The following is a 12,179-nucleotide window of genomic DNA, read 5'->3' on the forward strand; positions in this document are numbered from 1 at the left end:
TAACTAATATATTTAAGTATATAATTGTGTTCTAGATATTTTCGGTATCCAAAATATTTCAGTTTGGATCGGATTCGAGTCTTGTTATCCGGATATTAAACTTTTAGATCCATTTGAGTACTTAATCAGTTTTAGTTTGTGTTTAGTATTACTTTCAAATCAAGTTCGGTTCGGTTCTTCGGATCCAAATATTTTACCTAGACTTACTTTCTTCTAATAATATAAATAAAAATAAATAAATAAATGTAAAACTAATTTGTTGGTCTTATTTTACACACATAATTATTGTACAATACTTTAAGAATGTCAATAAAAATGGTTGGGTGTCGTGTCATTGGGCATGTTACAAAATTGACATAGTCTATAAGCAATAATGTGTACTTTCTTATAGAACATTCTTGGTAAATATAATAAAAAATACGATAAAATCGAGTGAAATAGGTTAGAGTTGCATCAAAAATAATGTGACCTCTTCACTCGGTACATGAATTATGTTTTTCAATCGATTCTGCGAATTTTCTTTTCAATTATATCTTTTCTGATTTCTGATTTTTTCTAACAATCTGATTATGTTTCTAATTCTTGGTTTGATAAGAAACTCCGTAAAGAAAAACAATACTTGGCTAAAGTAAAGATCCAACTTTGTATGTTGCATTTTTCACCTCAGTTTACTTAATTCATAAACAATCACAATTATTTGTTGCTTTCGTATGCATAAACCTTAACCATGGCCAAGTTCGGCAAGATACCAAAACTTTTAATTTCTAATAACATTCTTATTCTGGCATTTTAGTTGATGTGAATCTTAATGATTTTATAGTTTATTTCTTTCAACAACGATATTATTCAGTTCTTGCCCGAAAAGAACTTAAATACACTAGTACAGAGGTTAAAAATACGAAAACTAAAAATGAGCTGATTAAAAACAATTAGTGTGTGAACACATTAAATAGTCTACGATAGAGTTAAGAAAATTAGTGTGTGAACACATTAATTGTTAAATGACTATGAAGCTGACACATAAGCATTCTAAAATTAAAATGATTGTGAAGCTGACACGTGACAATGTGTGTGTGAATGTTTCTCCTTTAAAATATAATGGATAGCCGAATCTGTTGTCATGCTACTTGTTTGTGTAAATTCAGTTTGCAATTGTTTATTCTTATAAATCGTTAAATGTGAAAATAGAATTTGTCTATTCAATTGTTTTTAGACAAATTTGAGCTTATATACATAGTCCATGAGAAATTGAGCGTCTAACCATAACAATACGATGGATATGATATGTTACATAATGTTCAATGAATTTTCAGAATTACCCTTCTCCAGCATGTGGAAAAGAAAACTGTTCGCATATTTTCACTTTAACCAAAAACCTACAACTCCAGGAACATCTTTTCCCGCTAGCTTTAGAGTACGCGAAATGCTTGGGAAGGCGGATTTTGAGAGGGTGATTTAGGGCATCTGTTGCGAAACAAAGGCGGCGAACTCACGAATTGGAAATCAGAACTGGTAGTTTCTCCCCGTTCAAATTGGAAGCATTTGTGGCAGGGTTTCGGTGCCGAAATCTTTGCCGGTGCACTGTTCAAAGTTCTCGTAATCCATATCCGCCGACGGAAAAATGTGCAGAATTTTGCTTTGTTCAGCATTGTAAATCCCAATAGATTCAGCGGTATGCGGTTTTGAGTTACGGAAACTGACATCAGAACCGCTGTTGCATGGTTTTCAGATCGAGGTATACGGCGAGACGATTGACTGGAATAGGTAAGAATAGTATCGTTTCAGTTTTTAATTTGATTTGCAATTAATTTATTTATTCTCATATTTAATTAAATTGCAGTAGAACTTCTATTTGTTGGTTTTTACTTAGTATACTAATTCATTTTGTATTTATAAACATATTTAAATTCAATATGACTAATGAAAACCAAATCGGTGGACAAAACAATAATGCACCAATCGATTCTAGAACCGTTGGAGGTGGTCTTAACGGAAATGGTTCAAGTGAGTCGACACTCCAAACTCAGTTTGTAAGTGGTCTGCCACATGATAACCAATCAGAGCATGGCGCTGAAAGCGTATAATCGATGCCCAAAAAGTTTGGTGGGAATGGGTTCAAAACTTGGCAACAAAAGATGCAATTCTTTTTGACCAATTTGAATTTGAATAAGTATCTAAAACAAGATCCGCCCATTCTCCCATTCTGAAACGCGGATCTCATGGTTTTTGCTAGTGTGGACACGTGGAACCATTCTAACTTTGTGTACAAAGTTGGATTCTAAGCTTCTTGATTGACCTGCAGTATGCTGTATACAGTGAGGTAAAAATTTCAAGCAGCTTTGGACTGCTTTGGGAAAGAAATACAAGTCTTAAGAGGCTGGCTTTCAGAAATATGCTACCGCAAAATTTCACTTCAAATAGTGGATTGAAAACCCGTCATGGAATAAGTTGAAGCCTTCCAACTGATTACGCATGAGATAGCGGCTGAAGGGATGTCGATTTGTGAAATTTTCGCGGTCAATTCCTTCATTGCGAAGCACCTTCCTAGTTGGTTGGACTTCAAGAACTATCTCACTTGATTGTCAAGACGCGGGGTTGAATCCAGAAACTGTGAAGTCGATGATGTTCTTCATAAAAATGATGTAAACTTTGCTGAGTACAAGAATAAGGGAAAATGAAAAATTCCTCCAAAAGGCACCACAAGCTTTAAAAAAACCAATGGAAGATGTGAAGTTCTCTGGAACATGTCACAAGTGTGGCAAGGTGGGCCATAACGCTAATGCGTAAGTTCCATTCACCGCGAACCAAGCTTCTATTTTTTCTTCTCTATACAAACAGTTCGAAGTAAGAGCATCTGCATTCCCTTAATCGTGTGGTTTTTGTCATGAGCATGTGGAAGAAGTGTTTGAACTGAGCATGCGTCCCAAACCATCTCTACTCGCTGCTACTCAGCGGATGTCTTAAGAAACCCATTGTTTTCGCCGCTTTTGTGATAAAACACCTCGTATAGGTCTTGATTTGCTTGTTATACGCCGTAGGATTGAAATACATTTGTAGTGGTTGCATTGGCTCCTTTTCATCCTCTTCTTCATGCAATACAAATAGTGTTATCACAAAAATTAAGTTTCACCTAGTTGTTCTATGCCAAACAGCGTAACCTCTCCCATTTCTTCTTAGTTCTTTCATAACGTAAAGTGTAATTATTCCAATTAATACCTACTTCTACTTTTGTCTTCCTGAAATAAATACATATTGTTGCATGCTTGTTTCTGGAGAGATTTTAGTCGTTTTATCTACAAGAATATAGACGGTCATGGTCATAGTACTCTCTTGTCCAAGTATGCCACACTTTGCCATGGTCGGAACAGTTGTTTGAAAACCCCTTTTGGTTTCAATTTCTTTGCTACCCCTTTCTACTTCGTCTCGTACGTCCACTAGTCATGTATTTCGACTTGTAAACCCTAAATCTCTTGAATTGATTTTTGTGACCGAAAGAAAAAGTGAAGAGAAAGACAAGTTAGGAAGTTAAAAGGGTGTATTTCGGGGTTTGACTCGATCGAGTTGAGCAGTTCTTTTAGTTTTATGGATTTTCAAACTAGATAGTAGATTTTAAGTTCAATGTGTCAGGTTTCAGTTTGTTCAGTTTTTTCTGATATGGATGTATATATTATGGTTGGACTAAGTAAAATTTTTCAATTTTCGTTTGATACAACCAGGAGTAAGCGTTCAGGTAGCTCTCTGGGTTTGGTTTGGGTCTATTCAGTTTTGGGTTTTTGGGGTTAAAATTTCTGACCTCAGTTTCGTATTTATAAATTTTGGTTCGTATTCAGTTTGGATCTTTACGTCTTCGGTTTGTGTTCGGATAACATGTTTAAATTATTTTTAAAATTTTAAATTTTGTATATATTTTAAATTTCTCAAAATCTAAAAAAAAGAAATAACATATAAATTTGAACTATGTATGCAAATACCTAAACTTTACATAAAAATTGGTTTAACTTGAATATTATGATGAATATAACATATATATTGTTGGTGTTTTTGGTGTTTTGAGTAGTGTTTATCTAATATATTTACTTTTGACTATTTGTATATATTTTCAAGTATTTTAAATAATTTCAAAATATCTTATATTTTTTGGATATTAAATCTAAAGATAACTAATATATCTAAGTATATAAATCTTTAGATATATTTTGATATTCAAAATATTTTGGTGTGAATCGAGGTTGGTTCAGATTCTCTAAATACCAAAGTTTTGAACTCGTTCAGATATTTAACCAGACTCAATTTAGATTTGATATTACTTTTTTTGGATCAAATTCGGATTGATTCTTAGGATTTGGACTTTTTGCCTTATAACTGACTTTTCATCAGAGATGTCTTCATTGATATGTCTTCCTCCTATCGGGTTATATGTGATCTTTCCATCATGGGTATGTTGGTTTCTGTGGATCACGAGGAATCGGCTCGTCTTCGAGAATCGCCACATCTCTGCAGGGTCTACGATTTCCTCCGCTCTCGCTTTGGCTCGTGAATGGAAAATGGCTCTACAAGGGTGTCTTTCCCTGTGTAGAATCTCAGCCTTCCTTACTGGAACTATCACTCCTCCACCACAGATGGTCATGTGCAAAACTGATGCTGATTGGTCAAGAGAATCATGCATAGCTGGCCTAGGATGGATCTATCTTTGACTATACTCATCTGAACAGAAAGAAAGTTGTTGGACCCAATTTTGGTTAATACGTTAATGGGCCACGACCAAGTAAATGGGCCGCGAAGAGTTAAAGCCCATAGCGAACACTCGAGCTCCATACGAAGATTTCAAAGATCTAGAGATCGCGGAACAGTTACGGAGATCGCGGAACGGTTGCAAGAATCACGGAAGCAACCCGTTATAAGAAGAGATCGACGCATAAGGAAAGGACACGTTGAAAACCCTAGAGAGAGCTACACCCATACTTTGACCTTGTTTACATCCATCTTTAGATCTTTTCTCTTATCGATCTCGTTGTAACGTTCGATCTTGTTTTACTCATTGTATTCGATCTTATTCATCAATAAAAGTCAATTTTTGCCTACCGGAAACTGATTACATCGTTGTGTTCTAAAGATATCATTGCCTACATCATTTATCTCCCTTGATTAAACTCCCGATCACTATCAAATTCTTAGTGTAGATTTTAGTATCTACATTTTGGCGCCGGCAGTGGGGAAGATAAACGAAAAACATCTTTGCTAAGAAACCGATCTAAGTTTCCTAAGCGCGACTATGGATCCTAATCACGCACGATCCGACTGCATCGAAACCCCTCATTACCGAGCTAAAGAAGTCTCAATGCGTAAGGCTTTTACCAAAACATGTTTTCCGAAAACTTTTCGGAAAAGTAAAACTTGTCCTCCCCAAAACCGCAGAAAAACCCTAGGTTAATCGCGGAAAAAGGAAGCACAACAAATCGGGTACATAACTCACCGACGTACTTCTTCCGAATATCTTGCGGAAAAACCCTAGGTTAGTCGCGGAAAAAAGAATCTCAGCAAATCGGGTACATAACTCGCCACTGTACTTCTTCCGAATATCTTTCTATAGAATCACTCGAAACCTAAAAAGGCTGACGAAGACTAAATAAAGCAAAACAGGAGATCGTATCCCCACCGCTAAAATGTTTTCTGAAGCCTAAGATTTCGTAAGAATTCAAGTATCACTTCCATAGTAACTGTTCCGCGACGAGTCGGTCTCTATGTAGCGACCGACCAAGCCACTCGTTCAGTCGCTACGTAGCGACCGACCTACGAACGAGTCGGTTGTTACGTAGCGACCGACCAAGCCACTCGGTCGGTCGCTATGTTGCGACCGACTCTATGTAGCGACCGACCCGCGAACGAGTCGGTCGCCATGTAGCGACCGACCAAGCCATTCGTTTGGTCACTACGTAGTGACCGATCCAGCGCGGATCAGGTCGCTACGTAGCGGCCGAACTGTCTCGAACGTCGATCAACGGGTACGACCCAAATCCATGCATTCTCGTATGTTTCTTAATGATAGCTCCTATGTACTGCAGCCATATCATTTCTCACTCCCATCGATTGGAGTTATCACTTAAACTTTACGATAAAAGTCGCAGAGAGTTTAGTTTTATCGATAAAAATCGTAATAAACGTTTCGAGTCGAAAGACGGCCCAAATTGGTCTAAAACGTGATTAGAAAACCACTTACAATTTTTTAAGGAAAAGCCCATAGATACTATGGCGGCTTATACTTAGTCCGCAAAAAAAGTTAAAATGTCAAATTTCTGCAGATAAATGTTTAGTTTCCGCGGATAATCATGAAGATCGAGAAAAATGGAATATCTCTATTTTCGAGTTATGACGGCTTAAGGGTAGAAGAGGAAAGCTCAAACCAACCTTGGAGGAAGTATATAAGGAGTCCTAGGCGAGAGGCACAAGAAAAAAATTTCAGAGCAAACTTAGCGCTTAGAGCAATTTTAGGCAACTTTCCGTTTTTGTTATTCAAGCTGCGACTCAACTAGGTCTTGCAGTCTTAGGGTTTTAGAACTAGGAATCTCGCCGACAGCTCTCGTAGCCCAGACTCTTACCTTGTTGTAACGCTCAAACGCGGATTCAGAATAAGATCTATTTTGCTCTTTTTCGATTTCTTATTTTTCTCGTCTTTATTTCGTGTTTTGATTGCTTGGCGTGTGGTTTAGCAGATATCCGGGACCTCTGGAAAATTAGGGTTTTCCTAACTTTCCTAATTTAAACTGAAATCGACAGTGCGAATTTTGGTTCCCACGAGGATTAAGACTGTAAGCACCAAATTTACAAGATGGCAAATTTGATTTGTAAAGCAAAATTGCAAATAAGATGAATAAAACATATAACATAATACCGTATTAGGAAAAGAAGCTATATATTGAGAAAATGTTTGTCTCTCTTAGGCCAAATGTATAAGCCTACTTAGTGCTTGTATATGAAATCCCTATGCTAAAAAACTTATATCTACAGATAGACCATGTACGATTAAACACGATATCTAAACTACACACACTTAGTTGTTCTCCAAACCACAAAGGAATGTGAGTTAGAGAGAGACACAAGGAGTTTCCGTGTACAATAACCACATAATTACAGATCTCACTAGCACAAGCATAGCTGTGGAAATGGCTGCTAAAATATCTTGAAGAAAGGTCCCTTTTACAGCGTAAAACGGAATAGCAGAGCCGATATCCATGGTAATGTTTTTTTATTGTTTTGGTCTTTAACAAGGATTTTTGTTCATGTCTTCTAGTTATGCACATGTTCTGTGGTTTTTCTTTGTTGCAGATTTCTCAAGCCGAGATTTCCTTACAGCCTCTTGGATTTGCCTCTCATACTCTTTCAGAACGTCCTCCATGTTTCCACATGGAGGCATCAGTGGACCTGAATAGTGGATTCTGTTCTTTTTTGCGCACGTAGGTCTGAAGCAGCATGAGTAAAAAAAATCATCTTAATATCCATTATCTAAAAGGTCAAAACTAGAGTTAAATATGTTAAACTAAAGTTCCCAGTTATTTTTCTTTTTTGTTACCGTTGTGGGAACTACGTCTGCATCTTATCTTTATGTGAAGGAGACAAGTATCTTCCGGTCATTGACACGTTACTGGATCGGGTAGCCCTAAGCTCTACTACATCGTGCCTAGAGCTCTCGTTATTACTCCACTTTGTTGTTATACTTGGATGAATCATTGAACTGGTATGAGAAAGGCCCTTATCCCTATCGCATCTTCCATCTGTCCTCTCAACCCGGTTCTACTGGCTTCCTGAGGATCAAACTTCTGAGTAGTGGTTGTGGTTTTTGATTTGCCTTCTAAGCAAGCAGCATATAGCAGATCATTCGTAAGAATCTTCTGGATCTTCAATGAGTGTCTATATGATTATCTTTCGCATCATTACTAAACCGGGATGGCATAACCGGTTTGCCAAACATTACACTTTCGATAAACTTTTGGTTTACTATTACATTTATCTCCATTTTCTAATCATTATGTAGTACAATACAATAGTGCCTTGGTGATACTTCTGATTCAAGGTATTCAACATTTCCCTTTACTTATTGTCTCAACATTATTAGATTCTAAATCCCTTGGTTATTTTATAAATGACTCCTCAAGTCTATTTCCAGTGTGAACTTACTTCTAATTGTTCCACTTACTAGGGATGTGAGATTCTCTAATTCTCCCCCTCGAGATGATAACACTACATTTTTTGTCAATCTCGAATTGAATCTCAACTAAAAATCAACAACATATCCAACTTAAAGTCATGTGTTGTATCTTAGATTCTTTTGATCTTTGAGACTTGGGAAAGTATACGTTTCGTTTCCATAGGCATACGTGTATCTGCTCTTCTAAAGCTTCCAATAATCTTCATACTAATAGACATTGTACACACACTTTGACCATATCCATATCCACATTAATGTCTACAACCACTTTTGTAGCCACTTCTTCGGAAAATAATGTGGTCTTTTCTTTTTCAAAATATAATATCATATTTTTTTCAAGAGAATATATATAATCATGTAGAAGTGATTTAAGCTTAAAATTCTTATATATATAATGGTAATGAAATTTGATCATAAAACTATCTCATATAGAGATACGCATTATCATAATTTTTTTGTTATAATAAATAAATAAATAATACTTCTATGGTAATTTTTTTTTCACTAGATTTCTACTATTGTGCCAATAATCATCTCTATGCCAACTAGTTTTCAATTAAGCCTTCAAATAAAAATCAGATGAGATGCTAAAATTCATTTATCTTATCAGACTTTAGTTGACTATAAATTGATGTTAAGCATTAAAAAAATACTTATCTCGTTAAACAGAAGTGAAACGGAAACTGGAGATATGATCTGACGAGAGTCTTTAAAACACCTTTTTCAGCTCTCTTATTATCTCGTGCAAAACAATATGTATAAACCTGAGATACTCACAGTTTTGCTCATGAAACATGGCACCTTATACGTTAGACATCAAAACTTTCAAGTCCATATAATTAAATTTCCAAGTGTTAACCATACAGACAATTGACCTTATTACAAAGGAGTTCAAAGCAAAACAATTCAAAGCTTGCATGTCAGACAAAGCTATACGTCCACATTAAGTCTTAATTTTCATATTGTAAAAACACTTAAAAGCATTTTCATAGACCACGTTAACAGTTTTAGTTATCTCAAATTCAATTAATCTACATATTTTTTAAACACAGCCGTAAACTGTGACCATGTAAACCAAAGTAAATTAACAAACAACTTATTCATGCAATTAATCTATGAGTGCATTATAACGATTAATAAATTCACTGAACATGACAACACATCAATAAATCCACAAATCATAAAATATATTCATTACTAGATTCATGGCTATGCTTTGTTTTCATAATTATAAAATTCCAGCAATACACATCGACGTGTTATAATTAAAGCGTAACACAATAAATATTAAGCTTGAAAGAGTTATTTTAATTGACAAAGAAGACAGAAGATATCAGATTCTCATCTACCGTTCGGAAGACATGTTTTCATAATTGATAGCACAGCTAGCGATTTTATAAAATAATAAATCAGTAGCAATTCAATTATAAAGCTTTAAAATGAGAACGCTTATCTCTCAATTGCATGGCTTGATGATAGGGGACGAGTCACGAGAAACAACAACGGGATGAGCCAATAAATGAACAGATATGTGTTGGTGTAGATCTAGTGTTCCATGATGACCAAGGTGACTTACAGATCAACGTACGACTCTCGACTCTTTGTTTTTTTTTTTCATCCACATGTCGATTATGGATTTTAGATTTTACTAGGGGACGAAGGTTTTTTTAAGGTACCTAGGGTTAGAGTGCGCTGATAACGTGTTGTGAATCGAAAGAAATAAGAACTTGATTATTTTTATTCTTATTATGTAGACAACGATACATATATATGTACACCAATTTAGGGTTTAAAACCTTCTAAAACATGGGTTTTTGGACCTATAATAGACATCCATACAATTATTCATAACAAAATTATAAAAAAACTTTCTGTAACCAAAAAGAACTCCATGGTCTATAATTTCCTGAAACTGTAAGTAAATCTCTTGAATTTCTCAGATTCCTAATTTCATGGCACGATTTCAAATTATTTTATTGTATATAGTTACTCTCTCTTTCTCTTATTCTTAATGGTTCCATCTCTTCGTCGTTTTTCTGGGTTTTGAGTGCAGCAACAAATATTAACATAGCTTTTTGACAATTTTTAATTCTTTTTTTGGAACAACCGACAATTTTTAATTCAAATTAACTTTTCTCTTCTTCTCAAATTAATACTATCTTATTCTTTTTGTATGATCCATCTTAAAGTTTTTATGGATAAATCACATGAAGACGAAGGAACAATAAGGTTACACAAATAGAATTCAAGAAATCAGACCATGCAAGGAAAGGAATTGTTTACCATTTTTCTTTCAGTTGTTATACTGCTATTGAATTTTTTGTTTATTATAAATTTATAGTCATGAGGAAAAATGAAGACAGCTTATGTTGCCATTAAATAATGAACATGAAGATGACATATCGCTGGTGCTGGTAGGACGAGATTGAATGAGATTGAGGTAATATTGTAAATACAAGTATTTTAGTTTATTACCTAATGTAAATTGTTATGGTTTTCTAGATATATTATCCATAATTTATGTTTTTAAGCAAGTACAAATTAACACTCTTCGATGTCTCACCTAAGAATAGTAGAGCTAATTAAGATATGTAGTGTTAGTATATTCTTAACCCATTTTTTTTCTTTCTTTTTTTTTTTTTTTTTTAAGTTGACTGTAAATTCCACTGAAATATAAAGATCGGAAGCAAAATGAAATGAAAATGTTTCTCCAGACATAATCAAAGCAGACACTCGCAGCTAATTCCACACAAATGATTAAAATTGACAAGTAATAAAGACAAAACCCAGACACTCGCAGCTAATTCCATACAAATGATCGCAGCTAATTCTTAACCCATTATATTTTATCTTTAATACATGTTCGATCAATACTATTAAAAAGAAAGGAGTTTTAATAAATCTACTTAAAAAAAGTTGTTTGGACTCTTTCATTAACAAATAATATTTTGGTACTACTTTGATTTGGACAAACAATATCTATTCTATTAAAAGAGAATCACTCTGAAAAAATCTTCTTATACAATGTTGTTTGGACTATTTCCTAAGAGTTAATAATTTCATGGTCCTACTTAAATTTCTCCTAACAATATATTTTCATAAATTTCTCTGATTTTCTTTAGATATTATAAGTGTGTCACTCCTATATTTATGGTAACTACTATATTACCTTCTATAAATCTCACCCCTTGATTATAAATTTCTCCATTTAGTTATTGATATCCCATATACGATTTACTAACCAACATTTTTTTTATGCAATAATATATAAACTCGTGGGTTCATAGACTAATCTATTATGTATGTGACTATATATATATTATATAATGTTTATTTAATTTTTAAATTCATATCTATATAAAACGAATGGTATGATGCATATCACCATTAAATAATACATACCATTTGAATTAAAATAGTCTGGTAAGTAATACATGTATTTTTAAAAAATGAGTTAATGAAGTATGATAAATAATTATCACAAAATCATGTTTTACTATAGAACCGATCAAACTTAATAGTATATTATATTATTTTCAGTTCATAAAAAACGATATTAACATATAAGTACTGAACAAATTTGAAAAAATGCATATGAAGTTAGTTAAAAGTTATCCTCGGGCCAACTTATTTAATTGAGTTTTTACTATAATTCAGATACAACCACTTAAACTATATTATGGAAAATTAAAAAATACAAATAATTTAGAAAATATTGCTCCATATTCTCTCTTTTTTTTATAAAAAAATAAGTTGACTTGATTTTTACTTATGAAGCACAATTACTAAAATCCAAAATAATGATTAGTATTTTTTTTTTGGGCAACAAATAATGTTTAGTATAAAAGATGCTCAAATACAAGCCCACTTCTGTAATTCAGTTTAAATAACAAAATAAATTTACAAATATAATTAGGGCCAGAATTAATATTTATATTATTTAAGTTTCAACGGGTTATTCAATCATATATTATAT

This window comes from Brassica napus, chromosome C2 (assembly GCF_020379485.1).
Source record: "Brassica napus cultivar Da-Ae chromosome C2, Da-Ae, whole genome shotgun sequence".
NCBI lineage: Eukaryota > Viridiplantae > Streptophyta > Magnoliopsida > Brassicales > Brassicaceae > Brassica > Brassica napus.